The sequence below is a fragment of the Oreochromis aureus genome, linkage group 19, assembly GCF_013358895.1.
Source record: "Oreochromis aureus strain Israel breed Guangdong linkage group 19, ZZ_aureus, whole genome shotgun sequence".
NCBI classification, from domain to species: domain Eukaryota; kingdom Metazoa; phylum Chordata; class Actinopteri; order Cichliformes; family Cichlidae; genus Oreochromis; species Oreochromis aureus.
Window position 1 is genome coordinate 11,114,147 of NC_052960.1, and position 17,180 is coordinate 11,131,326.

General features: G+C 40.6%; 1 protein-coding gene across 2 annotated transcripts in view; it reads left to right on the forward strand.

Moving 5' to 3' along the window:
• The first annotated feature begins 1,467 nt into the window (after positions 1–1,467).
• ppp2r3a (protein phosphatase 2, regulatory subunit B'', alpha) overlaps positions 1,468–17,180 on the forward strand; it is a 56,969-nt gene continuing 41,256 nt past the window's right edge. The window contains exon 1 of one of the 2 annotated variants that reach the window (XM_031737027.2): positions 1,468–1,697. The gene's annotated coding sequence lies outside the window, so the exon portion shown is untranslated. Of the gene's footprint in view, positions 1,698–1,925; positions 2,058–17,180 lie in introns of those variants that run through there. The other variant, XM_039603432.1, reaches the window with a different exon arrangement.

Sequence of the window (17,180 nt, forward strand, 5' to 3'; positions counted from 1 at the left end):
TCTCCACTTAAATTTTCTGCATGGGTGTTACTGCCAGGCACCTGACTAACTAAAAAAATCTTCTTCTCGCCTGAATTTAAAAACTCGAAGCCAGCTACCTGGTCTCCATAGAAACACAGATTTTGAGCATATTAATCCTGCACTTCACCAAATTAATTGTGTGGTTAATACCTGCTGCCTTATGTAAACACTATATTTCAGTTTTATCACATATGAATGATTCATAATGAAATTTATTATTAAAAGAGGGCCACAGAAAAAAAATTCTAATACATTTAGACTCAGGCTGAACAACACTTTCCCCAAATTATTCATGAAAAGGGGCTCTAAAAGCTCCACATTAGAGCTCATACACACAAATAATGCTGATATATTGTAAAATGGAAAAACTACCTTCACTGCACCTGTGAGGGATAACAAAGAGAAAGGGATCTTTAAATCTAGTATATGATTATAATTCTTTGTAGATTCACTGTGAAGCCCCCCTCTGTGACTGCCAACCTGGGATTTTAGACTCTTATTTGTAAAAAGAAAGGGGTGGGGCTAATTTCTTGACTTCATTTTAGAAGTCTACCTTGGTTTGTTCAGTAGGTCTTAAGGAAACTGTTTTTTCATAGAATGTAGATACTAAAAAGTGGGGCTATTGACTTGAAACCCTACCCAGCATAATGCGTTATTAAATGTATCTTGAAATTTTATATGCTAGACCAGTGATGTCAAACTCATTTTAAATGGTGGGCCACATATAGGGGCCCACTCTGAAATTATGTGGGCCAGACACTATATGATAAATGTGTAAAATTACACTGCAATGACTGACCTGTAATTATAAAATATAAAGTTCTCATTAATTCACAGAAAATGTCCTTAAAGAAACAAAAAAACCCAAACTGTAGTCTCACTGTAATTGTGGAAAAACACAGAATTTTCCGGTTATTTAATTGTTTATCTGTTAGTTAATTAGTTTGTTTAAAAGTTAAAAATCTATGCACTCCCTCACATTTTCTAAAGCTGTCCACTGGACCGGATTGGAATCGTTGCTTGGCCCATTCTGGGCCTCGGGGCTTATGTTTGACTTTCCTGTGCTAGCCCAAAAGAAACCTATCAGCATATTGATCATAAAAATACAGTCTGGTTTCAGCCCTGATTAAAAATGGGTATTATAATAATAATTTGTAATCTCATATGTTTTAACTATAGTTGCACATTAGATTGAACATTATGCAGAAAAGTGAAAAAATACAGAAGAAAAATAAATACCACGTAAAACAGCCCACGTCAAAAGCAGTTGCATGAATACTGCGTATACTTGGGTAAATACACGTATCCTGGCTACTTTTGAACGCTGGTAGCCTGGGTTACTAATATCCTATCCAGGCTGCTAAAGAGCTGCAAACGTAAGCCAGCCGTCACTCTGCCGGAGCCCCCGCCCCGCCGGTATGTTCACGGGAACTCCCCCCTAAGTTCCCCGGCTCTCTTCTCTCTGCTCATTCTCTCCGTGAGCGTTCACAAACGCATATACACAATCCCTCTCTGTCACAGACACGGAGCCTCTGCGTGTTGAAGCAAACCTCCGTATGCTCTCTCCGCTCTTCCCCGGCTACCCGAAAAGCGGCTGTTCGGTTTCGCAGTCTGCGTCGAGCCTTGTCGTGACAGAGTTTGGAAACGGCTGAAGGAGTTAAGGAGGGGAGACGAAGGTAAGCGATGTGGTCAGAATGAGCGCTTTCCCTTGTCCCTGTTTGGAAAACTTTACCGTGCGATTACCGTCGTCCCCGCTGCATTGTAAGGGTGGTGAGTGGGGGGGTCGCCTCTACCGTCAGATGCGGGGTTTTTCATAACTGGGGCGTGTTTATGGGGGTATTTGTCTTTGCGCGCGCGTAATGGTGCGTGCAAATTCGCACAAGTGCCCTTTCACTTCAGTGGGGAGATCCTCCAGTCGTGTGAAAGGAAGTTTGGAGATTGGACGCGCAGATTGTAGCGGATCTTTGAACCTGCCCGCTGCAAACAGCACGGAAGCTGTGAGTGAAACCTTGCGGGAAAGCTGCTGAAGCGCTCAGGTAACTTGACTTTGTGGCGCAAGTGAACCTAACTCCTGGATTTAAAAGCAATTCTGTAAGTTATTTTGATTATATTTATGATGCTCTGGGTACTATAAACAGTTTCCCCCACGGTGGGAGTCCAGGAGCCTCCCAGAGAACGACTAATTAAAGGATTTATGTAAAATGCCTTTTTTCTGAGTGCACAGTGGATAATTGTTAAATAAATGTTTACTCCTATAGCACCTTCCACGCGGAAATACACGCGTGAAACATTTCTAAACCAAAAATTGCTGTTTATTACTATCATATGTCTCCATTATGGAAACTACACTCCCATAATATGTTTGTTGGTGTGTTTGTGCGCATATATGTTTATGTGTGCGTGCCACTGCGGCGATATCCTGTCATATCCTGTGAGGTGGGGGTCAGTCACAGGGTCTCTCCCCCGGTATTCTCCTAGAATAGATGTGACACACACACACACATAAGCACACACACTATGAGAGGCATCTTCTGTTATAATTCCTGCCTTTTCTCTTAGTGATGACCCGTAATGACCTCAGTTCTTTGATTTTTGTGCCCTTTGACGCCCGCTGTAGCTTGCAAACCTGAAAGACACTTTATTTTAAAAACCCACAAATAGCACTTTCACACCTGTGACATTGTCAGTGTGTTTTTTCTCACTGATGCTCTGCAGTACATGCGTCATCTCCTTGCATGTACTTCACCATTTGATTTCAGTCCCTTCTATGTACCCGTGTGTGTTTTTTAAGTAGTTCTATAGGTGTTTATCAAAATACTGATTCAACTTATTGCTGGAAGTGAACGGCTTAGATATAAAAGTCCGTTAGTCACAGCAGATAAGCTTTTATTGTTATATCCCTCATTCCAGGCTTTGAAAATTTTTATTTCTTCTTTTCTTGCTAGTGCAAAATGTGTCACTACCATCTCCGTGCTCACAGGGATGCATTTCTGAAGGACCGTATAAGCAATCAACACAATCCAGGGCTTGACATATAGCCTGTCAGTTGTGTAGCTATCTCTTTTATTGTAGAGTGGAGAGTGGCAGGAATGAGTCAGAGAGGGGAGCAACAAACCAATTCTTTCTTGTGGCTCCCTGGCCTGTTCACTGGATGTGTCTGTAAGATGATGGATGTAAGAATTTGTGTTTGTGTCTGTTTATGTGTGTGTGTGTGTGTGTGTGTGTGTGTGTGTGTGTGTGTGTGTGTGTTAGAGAGAGAGAGAGAGGGAGAAGGAATGAGAGGATCTTGTCTGCCGTAACTCGAGCCTGGCTGGACACACTGACTCTTTAAAGGCCACAAAGACTGCTCTGCTTGAACTCTTGGGAATGTGGATGTTTGTGTGTGTGTGTGCATGTGTGTGTATGTGTGTCGCATCCCCAGACTTTGTCACATATTCACATACTTATCTTGTTCTAATCATCAGTGACAGATGTAAAATATTCCTTTACCATATACATCTTTTTAATTTAATGTATTCAATAAGTAATTGACTCATTAAGAGTCTCAGGGCTGGGCTTTTCAAATGTAAAGATTTCCTGTTTTTTGTGTGTGTTGTGAATAGCAAGGAGGCACTAATTCAGCTTTTCCTTTCTATGCTCAAGCTGATGTCGAAACTCCTTTAATGATTTAGTAAGTTAAGGTGAAGAAACACTAGCCGACCGCAGTAAATTCAAAACAGAACCGCACAGCAATGTTGGACTCATAACTTATGGCAAAAAAATGTGCAGTATATGCACGAGATTCCTTTTGTGTTCAAATTTAGTTCGCATAACTGTAACTAAGCAGACCGGGAACTCGCAAATTTAGAAAGGACATTGATATTTTTTATTTTAAATGTGAATTGTTCTCGTCTGATACCTGATCTTTTTCAGAAAAGAAGAGCCTGACTATTTTTTAGGGAGTTAAAGTTTATTGATACATTGGCCGATGTACCTTTGAAACATGCATGCACGTTGCTATAGTTATATGTGAGAGAGAAAATTATGGAGTCATTCTTTAACTTTACAGTAGTGTCTTTGTCATACTAATTAGCAGCTGTACATGATTGTACACACTGAGATTATGAAGCCGTGCAGACTGGAAACACTGTGCAATAACGTAAATTACTTCTACTGTCTTTTCCTGCTCTTTATATCAGCATGCATTAGACAGCATATACATCAATACTATATATCTGTGAGACCAGGGTATTAATTTAGGTCTAACTGGAACTGCAACAACGCATCACTTAGTTGATTTAATAAACAATATTTTTCATTCATTTCAAATAATTGTTGAGTTCATTTTTAGAGCCAGCACATCAATTTATAACGTATCTCTTGTGTAAGTGTGTGTGTTAGAACACATTTAATAGAATGCATACGGTTGAGAGAGCAAATAAAATTTGCATGTGCATGTTTTTCTTCTTGTCACCAGTGGGCTGAGCAATGCTTTCCCCTTGTGAAATGCGATGTTAAGCTAGCTCACGGCCTGACTCAATGGGTAAACTTACACTACGTGCACAAAAGAACTGGGCCACCTACACATGACATGTACATGAGCTGCTGGGTCTTGAAAACCTGGAGATTTGGAGCTCTGCAGTTGTTGGGTCAGCAGTGACTTAATGACTTTTAGACACTATATGCCACACCACTCACTCTGAACCTGCTCTGTAACTTTCCATGGCCTGCCACTTTGTGATTAAGTTGATGTGGCTTCTAATCACTTCCACCTTGTAATAATACAGCTTATTGTTGATCATAAAATATCTAGGAGGGAAGAAATTTCATGGAGTATTACAATGGTAAGCTCTTTAGAATGGCACTTCTTTCACAAATGTTTGTAAAGGCATTTATGATTTTATACAACTGAGGCAATGGGACTGAAAACACCAAAATTGGAAGATTAAGAGGTGTGGTCAAATACCACAAATAGTGTGTCTGAGTCTAAACCCACATGAGGATAATTAGTACATTCACACTTAACAGGGGATTTATACTTTCTACGCAACAGGTACTTTGTAACCACAAACCCTTTTGAAACCCTGCACTATAACCTGACATGTACCTCCCTAGAAATGTAGCTATATGTTAGCGTCAAAGCCTGCACAGGTATGACATCAGAGTAAACTGCATCGCAGGCTCTATATATATTCACCGGTAGTATAAAGTAAGTGTGAGAGCGTGAGAGAGGCCGGGCAGTTTGGGTTCTTCTCTCTTCACAGATTAGCGACGGTTGTTTCCTTTTATATTTAATGATTCCAAAGCGTTACAGTTCTTAATACTGAGATGCTGAGATTTCCTGTCCTGTTCTATCTTAATCCATCATTTGAAACTGTACATTTCAAATGGTTATTCAAGTGAATACAGTCCTTATCCCTTCCTCTCCTTTCCTTTCACCTACATATTGCAAAGGAGATTGGTTTGTTATTATTTTAACTATTAATTATTTTAACTTCTCGGTAAGTTGATCACCTACTTTGAGTGGAGTGGTGGGCGGATAGACAAGTGAGAGTTTGGAACTGTATTTATGTGATTTCTCCCCTCACAGATGTGCGTCTTTTCGCAGGTGCCTGTGTGTGTGGATCTTTGCCCGTGTGTGTGTATGTATTTTTGTGTGCACTACTAAGGGTGTGTGATATTAACCTGGGTTTCGTCCAGTTCTCACATAGGCGTAGAAGGACAGTAAGTGCCTAGCAACAATATCCCCATTGGAGTACTTTGGGAGTGTCCTGATGTAATGGAGTAATGAATGTGGTTGTGGTGGGTTCACACAGACAGATGTAGCTTGGCTCAGTGGGCTGAGTCACAAACTGCAGACTCACACTGTCCTGTTTGATTCTTGTTCATGTTTGGTTTATTTATAGCTGTTTTAGGTATTAAGTACAACATCTCTTGTTACCAAGGCAAAGGCAACAAATAACAGATTAACTCTGAATATAAATCACCTGTGGGAATTTGAGAAAGAGAGTTTGATGTGATCATATGATGTTTATATATGATGCTAATATTCCATATGTCTGAAAAGCCACAAATATAACTACTAATTGTATGAATTCCTCTACTTTCATTGATTATGTCTGTGCTTTATGAGCGATGCAGTTTTTTTTGCGATGCAGTACCTTGTTTTTTCCATTGTTAGAGAGGATTTTTGAGGAACTCGTCATTATCCAAGCTGAGGATGGAAGGTGCTATTTTTGCAATTTGTTGAAAACTTTGACTCAGATTTGCATTTGGGGATTTGCGCTATATAAAAATATGCAACTTTATTTGATTAAACTTGTCTCCGGGGCTAGATTGGATTTTAGGATTATTTATTTTCAGAGGTGTGGGATGTGAGTGGGGTGTTATATTACCTATATGTGTATTTTTTTTTTTAAAAGCTTTCTTTTCATTTGACTTTTTTAACAATGCATTCAGAGGGAGTGTCATTATAAGTCCATTAAACTTTCATCGGGTGTCATGTGCTGTTCTTGTGCTATTACTCTAGGGCTATTTTTGCCTCTTTCAGCTCTGGAGGGAGATTTTAGAACTCTGAGAAACTAACCTTACTAATTTCATCAAGATTTAACTGAATTAGGATTTGGAGGCATCCGCTGCAAAGTAAGATTGTGGAATTCAGTAGCTCAAGGCATTTAGTAGCCAGAAAGGTCTAAATAAAGGTGCTACTGCAGTTTGGGAAAACCTTTGTATCCTGTTTTTTAAAGAGAAAAAGTAGAAGTGAGGGTCTTTCAGTCTTTTGCCTCAGTTTTGACTGAGTTCTTTAACCCATCCATCCATGCATTCATCCATCCATCCATGGACAGGGTGTGGGGTTTGAGTCAGAGTTATTCCCAAACCACCCTAGGGATTTATTCTCCAGGTTGCCTCCTGACTGAGGTGAGTCCAACTGGGTGGAGACCCTGGGGGCAGAACCAGGACACGCCTGTTCTTTAATCTGTTTTTTATAACTTTGTGAAAATACAACACGTTAAAGCATATTTTTTAAAAGTAACAGTAACACTGATGGACATAAAAAATGTGTATTGCAGATTGCAGTTTTTCACTTTTGTTGTTTCTTCTCATGCAGAATTCTGTAAACCTACATCTCTTTTTAATTAGTGTTTTGTATTGTTAAATAGTGAAATTACCTCCAATAGTAGACACTGTTTTCTTAACAACATACACTCAGTAAATGCATTTGTTTGGTGATTCTGTGAATGCTAAATCCTCACAAACATGCAAGATGGTATATAATAGGAGTCTAGTTGGTTATGTAACAGGAAAGAAATGCAAAAGAAAACTGTGTTTGAACTAACATAGGCACCCAAAAACTTTTTTAAAAGTCAAAACGAGATCCTCATCCAGTGTTCAGCTCTCTGTCAGACAGCTGCTGTGTGCGAATCACAGTTTTTAAGCCATATAAAGAGTAGAAAGAATCCAGTGGCATGAAAATGTTAATCACATTTCATTTTTGGATTACTTTCATGCAAAATTATCAGTTACATCACATCCACACCCAAACTCTCTGAGTGTTTGTGTCTGGCTTTAAGTCTGGATGTGTGTGTGAGTGTGTGTGGATGGTGAGGGTGTGGTGTGTCTGTAGTCAAGCCAACATTAAACCGAGTACCAGGACACCGACTGCTGTTGGCCTTCTCACATTTATGCTTTCTAATTGATTCAGAGTGTGATTTATGAAGCTCTCTGCACCCACATGCGCTTGCCTGCCCTTGATTGTGCAAGCACACACACCCATGTGCACACACACTCACACACAAAGCTGTGTAACTCATCATTGTAGCACAAGGCCGTATTGTATTGAGTGTCTTCATGGCCTTTTTTGTGACACATTCATTCACATTTCCCAGAAACATATGTCTGGTGTGTGTGTGTGCGGGTAGGTGGGTGGTCGTCTCATATTCCGTGTAACACTGCCGGCTGCTAAAAATTAAGACATGACAGGGAAAGTGTGAGTGTGATAGTGAGAAGTGGGTGTGGGTGTTTTGGGGAAGCTGCATGTCAATAAGCTGAAGTTGCCACAGCCTTTTGCCTTCAGGTGCTCAAGTGCCGTCCAAATAGTTAATTGTTTTTTGGGGTTTTTTTGGAAGGCATACAATTATTTTATGGTTTGATTTCTGAAAGCTAGCAACTCAGAGAAATGAGGAAAGAGAAATCCAGATAGAAGCAACTGAAGAGATTGCAATCAAAGGGGTAAAGGTAGGGTTATACTGGCTACTGGCAGGTTTGTGTTATGGTGTAGTGTTTCCATGACAGTGGTCATTATAATTAGACAACAGTATAATTACAAAGTTGATAACAATACTCGGTAAACCTTTGTGTGACTAAAAAAAGTCCCATATGCATGCAAGTAGATTTAAATCATTTTTAACTTGGTCAATCTTGCGATACACATGATGATATGCATTATTTACCTGTTTCTTATGATTATTCAAACAGGGAACAACAATAAAAACAAAAACATAATTAGCATGTGGTTGTCAAAATAAGGCCAAACAGAAGAGTTCTAAAATTGAAAGCAACAGCGTTAGGAATAGAGCACAGCCACAATGGAGTGATTCATACACAAGCGAGTGGGAGGTGGACTGTGCCCAGTGGCTTCTCCTAGCTACCTTTAACCACTGAGAGATCCACCCTGGGAAAAAGGAAGTAGGACAAAATAAAGAGAGGTTGAAGGAGAGAGGATGAAGATTAGTGAGAAAGTGATGAAGATCCTGACACGGTAATTCAGAGATCTCCCACAATCCCTCTACAGCCCCGTTGACTGGCTCCATTGTAGCCGCAGTAAAGCGCGCTCGTGCTCATTGGCTGGTTGGTTCTGAATGTCGCTGCTTCTCATCTGCGCACTCTGGAATTTGTGTGTGAGTTAATGGCTATCCATTGAGTGGTTGATTGTGTCCTGTTGTCCACACTGGAGCTCTTTGTCCAGACTCTACGCACTGTCACACATACGCGCATTTACACGCACATCTGAATACAAACCAGGCATTCCTCCAGTGGCAGGGCACTTGCCAAGCGAGAAAGTAAAAGAGAGAGACTAACAGGACCATTCATAGTCATGGTGGTGTGGTTCTTCTTGGCCCTAGTTTTAGACATGAATGGGTTTGAGGCTAAAAATATTTTATTGCAGCTTTTTATGCTTGTTTTGATTCTCCTGCTCTTTTCATTACCTCTCCTCTTTTAGGTTCTCTCACAGTGGAAACAATTGAAGCCTGTGCTGCATTAAGGTGAATTTATGAGAATTTTTTTGAGTTTATAGAGTGGTTGCACTCATTCAAGGTGTAAATTTGTTGAAATAACAGTCTTGGAAGGTAAACAAGACAGAGCAGGGAAAGACTGTCAAAATGTCATGAGGCACGTCCGCGTCCGTGACATCATGAGGGGACTTTGTGCACCTTTGCCCCCTTCATTCAGTGGGATGGCTTGGCCTGCAATACCCTGAGCTGTATAGCAGACAGGCTGACTAAGTGACAGAGGCAAAGGGGTGTTTAACTGGTCAGTGTGGGTAGACCATGCGTCTCACTGGCTACCACAGATGGACAAAGACAAGGGGGAAAAAATGGAGAAATGGCGAGTTAGAAAGAGAAGCACAGAGACGTTAAGGAAAGGCTGCCAGAAAAACTCACAGGGTGAGGGAATTGGAAAGACGGAAATGTGGGTAAATAATTCGATCCACCATTGGGAATTTGCTTCCCCACTAAAATACCGCCAGGGAACTAGGGGGAGAGATTATTTCAGGCTCTTGTTTATTATGCCAGCCTGTGTCTCGGGACAGAGTTAAGGTCCTGCAAGCTGTAAGTACATTAACATGCAAGTTTGGAAGAGAAGAAGGGGAGGGGGAGGAGGAGAAGGGCGGCAGTCTTTCTGAGGAAGAGATGACCCAAATGCACCAGTGCCCTCTCTTGTTTTTTCCCCTCAGTTTAATCTAAATCCATTCAAGAAGCTTTATTGGCAAGATAAGATCGCTCTGACATTGCCAAGGCTTAAGTGCACCTCTCCCTCTTTCTGGTTGTACGGAGGCGGAAGTAGGTTGGTGTTGAGAGAGGAATGACAGCCTTTATCTCGGTCAGTAAACACAAGCCAAGGGAGTCCCTACATTGTTTATACTGTGTCTCTAACTCTCCACTCCCGTACATAGACACTTAGGACGCGCACACAGTATATATAGATATCCAGGCCTGCGTACACACACAAATACGAGGTCACATATACAGTAGGAGAGCATAGATAGACATGTACAGGCACACACACTTTGAGGTTGTGGTTGGATGAAGCAGTGGTATGTGTTTTAGTGTACGTGTGTGTGTGGTGGATTTTTGGCAGCCTGTATACGGTAAACTGGTCAAATCCCAGCACATTCAAGCTTCTCTCCTGCCTGCCAGTCTGACCACTAGTGGCTTTAAGTATGTGTGTGTGAAACAGCTTTATAACAAAGTAATCTTTAGTAAACATTCGATAAACTCATGTAGATCTGCTGATTTTATGGCATTTAGAGAATATTTTACGTGACATGATTTGCAGCAGCTGCGTTTCTGTGAGGAAAGGGTAAACCTTCATTTCTAGACAGCGCTTGCATAATTTCCATCTGCTGGAATTTTTGCATATATACAATTCATCTGTAGCATCATGTTTTCCGTCTTATTTCACAATACAAAAAAGCTAATAGCGACTAAGACTCCAAGATCCTCATTTATGTATATACGTCAAATTTGTTGCTTAAAGTGTACCACTCATTTCCTGGCCTTTCTATGCCCACTATCTACTCTGACCACCTCTTTGCAACTTCAGCACTTAATTTGGTGCCTCCTTTTCTTCCTTTCTGTCTCATTTCTCACACTTCTGTCTTCCCTGTCGTTTTCACTGCTCTTATTGTCCTCTGAGCAACCAACTGGCTCTTAACCAAATCATTTTCCCACCTTCATAAGGCCCTGTAGCTATTTTAATTAGACTGATTGACTCTTATACAGTATGTTGTACAAAATGGTTTGTTTGCTACTAACAGAACTGTGTTGCCACAGCATTTCTGCTCCGTGAGGTAGAAGGTTATTACCTCTGTGGCTCATTTTTCTTGGCTGGGGTTCCTGGGGAGAAGTTTTTAAGGTTGGGTGGCTGTAGCTGTTGCTGTGGGTACATAACTACAAGTGTGCTGGTTTTAGAAACGCAGGGGAAGACTGGGTGAGCAGAGTAAACAGCCATAAAGTAAACAGGTCAAGATGCCCTTGAGCAACTCGTTGAACTTGAACAACTCTTGTGGAGTTGCTTCTTTGCCAGCAGCGGAGGACTCAGTACTTGCATCAATGTGAAGCAGAGCTGCAACAGAAGATCATCCTGTCATCCAAAACAAATATGGTTCTAAAGTTTCTTTTAATACAACAAGTAAAGCGGCAAAGTCGCAGCAGACTCTCGAGGACACAAAATGTGACTTCGCTGTTACTTTGATCATTGGATTTTCCTTGTGAGTGTGCGTATGTGGTTGGAGGGAGGGGGGCATCTGTATAATAGTGCTATGACTGTCAGAGCTACATCCTTGTGGTTTCCATGGCTACAGACAGTGCTGGATCCCCACTGTGAGACAGACTTGCACAGACACCAGACAGATGAGAGTAACTTCAACTGATAGTTAGAGCTGTGTCGTGCTGAGAGCTGAGACCCACAAAATCCTCAAATCCCTTTTTTTTTTGTTTTCCGTCTTCCTCTTCTTTCGAATGTATTGGAAAGCCATCAGAAACGCTTCCCCGACTCTGTTAAGCAAAGCTACAATTTGGATAAAATCATACCAGTGGTGGAAAATATTTTTCCGACTTTAAGTGGATTCATTTTAAAAATTAGACGGGTTTGGTGTGATGGGTAGCGCGGTAAGGCTCCATTTTGCAAAAGCCCTGAAATTTCTTGTGATTTTCGCTTTCAGACTATTAAAAAAACCTCTGAGATGGGTCACACCTGTCATTGCTTGCTTCTGTAAGTGTGCCTCTCTGTCTGTAAAGACATGAAAATGTGCCCTGGAGTTTCTTTGATTCTTAAACCTTTTTGCCTGAAATAATGAGCGACATTTACTGACAATAAAACGCAATCTCAGCTTGTTTTTTTCCTTTTACGTGTCCTTTTTACATTCAGGAAGCCTGTTTATTCACTGAAGTCCGTCTGTTGGGAATGAGGCATTTTAGCCTTACGGTTCACTTAAAATTCTCTTGACAGCTGGATGATAGCTTGTCACTCCCATTTTTCTAGTTGGTTTACTGGTCTTGAAGCAGACTTAACAGATAAAAGGATAGAGGACACGCAAGTTTAATTGATTTCGACTCGTTTTATATGAGCAACCGTGTCTGCTATGCCCTTTGCTCTCTCACTCTTTCTCTCTCATTCTGTCTGTTTCCTCCCTTTCTGTGCTTCCTCATGCTTTTCAGTCTCCCATATCTCCATCATCTGTTTTCTGACTGAACACTGCCCATTTTTTTTTTTTTTAAATTAACCCGATATCTTCTTCCTTTTGACTTCTCATCTGTCTAGGCACAATCCCCTTAGGGAGATAAACAGCAGAGACCTTACAGTCACTGTCTTTGATCCAAACTGAGTAATGGTATGTGTGTGTGTGTACAGTAGGAGATGTAAGAACTGCTGCGCATACCTGCACCCATACTCTTAATGCTGGTGTAAATATCTCCATGCTCTCACTTTTATTCTCTCTGAGAACTCTCAGTTTATAATTTCTGTGTGTTTTTGTGTGTGCGTGTGTGTGTGTGTGTGTGTGCACCACGCCTGGGAGAGCCAAGATGTGGTAGTTTGATATCACTGGCGCTCTTTCATCAGTGAGGTGATTCTCCTGCTATGTGTTTGAACTGCAGTGAATCAAAGCTTGTTGTACATCTGCAGCTGTGGCTGTATCACCTGCACACTCAACGTACAGCCTGTCCGATCTTTCTTTGCTGCCCATCTTTCTTTCATTTCTTTTGATTTCTTTGTAGCTTCATTGGCTTTGTTCTTTTTTTTTTCTTCTTAGGATGCATGATGTGGAAGCCGAATTCAAGCAGATCACCCTTTTATCTGTAGTCAGCCATTGCCACTCTCTGCACAGTTAACAGTACAGCTTGTAATATATCCAGTCCTAGCTGCAATGTGCAACAGAGAGTTTTGCAAACTCCCTTTTTGCTTAGTGTTTGCTTGCTGACTCATAGGGGAGGCATATTAACACAAAGGGAAGATTTTGTATCCACGTCTGTTATTTGGAAGATAACCACTGGAGCTGTCTGAGCTTTTTCCACACAAGACCTGACTTTATCAGTTTCTCACATCATTGTCGAGGAATTTTGGCCCACTCGTCTTTACGGCACTGCTTCATTCCTTACAGTGGGCATTCGTTTATGCACGGCTCTCTTAAGGTCCCATTACAGCATTTCAGTCAGGCTGAGGTCTGGACTTTGACTGGGCCATTGCAACACCTTGATTATTTTCTTTTTCAGCCAATCTTTTGTAGATTTTCTGGCCTGTTTGGATCATTGCTCTGTTATGACCCAGTTTGGACAAAGCTTTTAAGCTGTCAGACAGATGCCTTCACATTTTATTCTAGAGTACTTTGGTTTACAGAGAAGTTCATGATTGAGTCAATGACTGCAAGATGCTCAAGTACCGTGGCTGCAAAACAAACAGTCAGTTGTTGATTGGTATGAGGTTTTTATGCCGATATGCTGTGTTTGGTTTTCACCAAACATGGCACTGTGCATCATGGCCAAACATCTCCATTTTAGTGGTCATCTGTTCCTTCCAATCAAACCATAGTTATTCAAGCGTTTTCTGTATGCACTGTCATCAACTTTTACATTTAACATGTGAACTCAGGCCTAAGAGTCTAAGATATAGTTCTTGATCAGTTTCTTTGAGCATTGCGCAGACTGACCTTGGTGTAAACTTCCTGTGACTCCTGGGAAGATTGTGACATTGTGTTAACACACACCTGACCAGCAAAACGCCAAATCTGTATTGCTGATGACGTTTTTCTGGATCCCACTTAGCCTTTTAATTCCTGTAGAAGCAGCAGAGGTGTAGAGAAGCATATGAAAACTTTCTTTTTCACATGTTGATGATTAATTTATATGTGCTCACAATATTCATGGAGCATGAAGGTTACAGCGGTAATGTACACTAAATATTTTCTCTGTTGTTATCAACCCGTCAGTGTATCTCCTGGTATTAAATACTAATCCAAAGCGAGGGCTCTAATTTACCCTAATTTTAAACATTTCTGCCACATTTTGTGGCACTAAAAGCTTGCTGTCCCTCACAGCTGTTTGTAGGCATTAATAAAGGGAATTACTGGCATTTACAGAGGCTTTTAATGTTGGACAAATGTGCACACTGATCCTCTAGGAACAATAGACCTATTTCACAGCATGAAATTATAGGTAAAGACGGATGTTACTAATCACATTAAGCTGGGTTTTGTACCTAAATAGAACAGATCCTACATTAATGTCATTAGTAACACCTGCGTTTACCAATTTTTCATGCCAGCATGGCTGCAGTGAAATAGTTCTTTAAGGCTAGCAAAGGTTTTGTGTTTGTGGTTAATTAGCAAAAGCTTCTTGATTGAAAACATCAAGATTTAGTTTTAGCCGTACTTGTTTTATGCAACAGTGTGCACATAAAATGGCTCTGTTCTTCATCAGTCATGTTTAGTGGCTTTTTTTTTTCCAACATAAAATAAATGTTTCTTAATACACTTCTACTCACAGACCCACTGTTGTAATTTGTAAAGCTAGATCGCAAAAGTATGTTTATAAGTCACAGAGAGTGTGGCATGCATGCATAGTAAACATTAAAATGACCTACAATTAGAATAATAATACAACCCCATGTACTGGCTCTCCCAGTCTCTACTTTCTCATTGCAACCTGATTAAAGACTGAGTTCTGAAGCGTTCATCTCAGAAACACTGAAGTGCATGTTGACTACATTGATGTGGCCCGTGTGTGTAATTACTCTGTAATTTCGTCATGGTAACGTTGTGATTAAGCAGTGATATATGGGGTTTATTTGTAGCAACATTGTATAGAGTTTCACAATAGAAACCAACACAATCTAGTGACAGTATGCGTGGGCAGAGCGCTCATGGGAACCAGAGTGGCTTTTAACATTCATTTCCTCAGGGAGGGCTTGGATTGCGTCGTTGTTGTTGTTGTTGATAAACTCATTCCCATAGTTCAAGGCCAAAACACACAAATACACAAAGAAAGAAAGTTCCTACTTTCACTCGCATGTACTGTACTCATACAAGACGACTCATCATAATGTAAACTGTAAAGATGCTTAAAAATAGTTTCTGCGTTGAAAATTTATGCTCCTTCACATAATTCGTACAGTTTGGGTTCACATGCCCTGGAGTTCAGACAGTGTATGTTTAAGCACACACATGCATATATAAATACACCCAAACAAATGAAATCTGAACTTTATTGTTGGGGGTTGGAGCAAAGAAACAGTCGAAACAGAAGATACAGCATTCTCATTTTCTGGGTCGTCTCCATCAACTTTCAGATCATCATTTCGGTTGAAAAGGGAATTTCTTTTGCTCTGCCAGGCTGAAGGTGTTTTCTCAGTGTTGTATGTTGAATTTTTGTAAGATTACTCAAACTATCTGGGTGAATTTGTATGTGTTTCTAATCCACTGGAGTATGAATGCGTGTGAATGTGTGTGAATGGGTGAATGATATAAGAACCAGTACATTTACCACTTACCAATCAGGAAAATTAATTGAGCACTCAGCATTTTTATGCATTATTACTATTTACAAAGCCCAGAGACAACATTAAAACTGCAGCCTAACTAGTCAAACCCACTGGAGTCTGTACACAAGTCGTCTGGGGGGGCCCAGCGGTGTCTGGCACTAGGATGTAACATATCTTTGATCAGACTTTCTCCAGCACATCCAGGATCCTCGATCAGATTGGGATCTGTGGAGCCTTGAGGCCAGGTTAATGCCTTTGGCAGACTTGCTACCGTGCATGCCAATACATAGTCCTTGATTCACAGTAATACACTTCAACCCCACATCCAATTTTCAAAAGACAGGTGAACGACAACTGCAGAAGCAGACTGTTTTTATATTTAATGTCCGTGTCTTTGATGCTGTGAAATCATCAGAGTGGATTTTAATGGTGAAAAAAAAATACCAGCTAGAGATCAATTTTGCATGAAGTGCTGAGGACACAGAGCAGCTAAAACTTGCCATAGTCATTGTTGCTGGTCGAGAAGGTCATCGACGGATAAACTTACAACAAGAGCAGTTATTAGTTTCAGTCCTGATTTGTGTGCTCAGCTGCGCAACACGCCGTGAATATGACGTAAATTAGAAAATAAACAAGATGAACAAGAAAATATTCTATTTTTCCTATTTTTTTTTTTAATAATTGAAGAGAAGAATTGACAGTCTGTGCGATGGGGAAAATCCATTGGAGCTCTTTGTTTCTGTTGCATGTGTAGAAGAATGTCAATCGAACTGTATGTTTTCTGGCTTGCATGGGTTTGAAGGGGCAAAGGAGGTGAGGATAGAAGTTGAATGTTAAGATTCCCCCTCTGGCAAGGCAAGCTGTTAAGAACTAGAGACCATGACATTGAGTGTAGGTATCTAAGATATCCATCATTTAAGCTGCATCAGTGGAATGCAGACCACTTTACCCCCAGGCATCACAGCTTATATATATATATGTAGGCTGAGCACCTCAAGATGCCAACGCTGCCCTCTGGATGCCCTTTTCCTCAGCCTCCTATGGATGTGACATAAACTTAGAGCATATTAATCACACACTAGCACATTGTCAGACTCTTTTCTCATAAGTCATGTTATAGTGGCTTGCACACAAAGTCTTCTGTCTTTGTTGTTGCCTGTCTCCGGGAATCCAAAACCTTCCCTTTTTAGTCATGATGAATGATTATAGATTGCAAAATTAGAAGGAATGAAAAGAGAACCCACTGGCTAAACAGAGGCAATCTTTAGAGGTAAAGAAAAATAAACTGCATTTCTTTCTTTCTTTCCTTTTAGCATTTGCAGCTGTTTCTGAAGGGATATATGAATACATTAGGAACTGAGTAGCTATGACAAAAAGAACTGCAGTGTGTCGTTTTTTCCCCCCTCAAAATGTCAGAGTACCTC